This window comes from Lampris incognitus, chromosome 17, assembly GCF_029633865.1.
Source record: "Lampris incognitus isolate fLamInc1 chromosome 17, fLamInc1.hap2, whole genome shotgun sequence".
NCBI classification, from domain to species: Eukaryota; Metazoa; Chordata; class Actinopteri; order Lampriformes; family Lampridae; genus Lampris; species Lampris incognitus.
In genome coordinates, this window is record NC_079227.1 from 8,979,145 (window position 1) to 8,979,437 (window position 293).

Below are 293 nucleotides of genomic sequence, written 5' to 3' on the forward strand. Positions count from 1 at the left end.
CATCATGACGTTATGCGAGTTGTGCGCCGTGGGACGAGGCCCGGTCGTTCAGCCTGGGTACGGACCTGCTCGGGCAGCGGCGGCGGCGGCGGCGGCGGCCCTCCACAGACGTGCCACACACACACACTTGTAGTTAACGTGCGCGTGCTGCTAAGGGGTACGGACGCACACAACTGAAGCGACGAGCGACTCGAATGTTTCGCGGTGTGGAGCCACGGAAGAGTCGTGTTAATCTGTTGTCAGGACAGGGTGACCAACAACAATACAAAACAGTAACAGTCACACACACACAC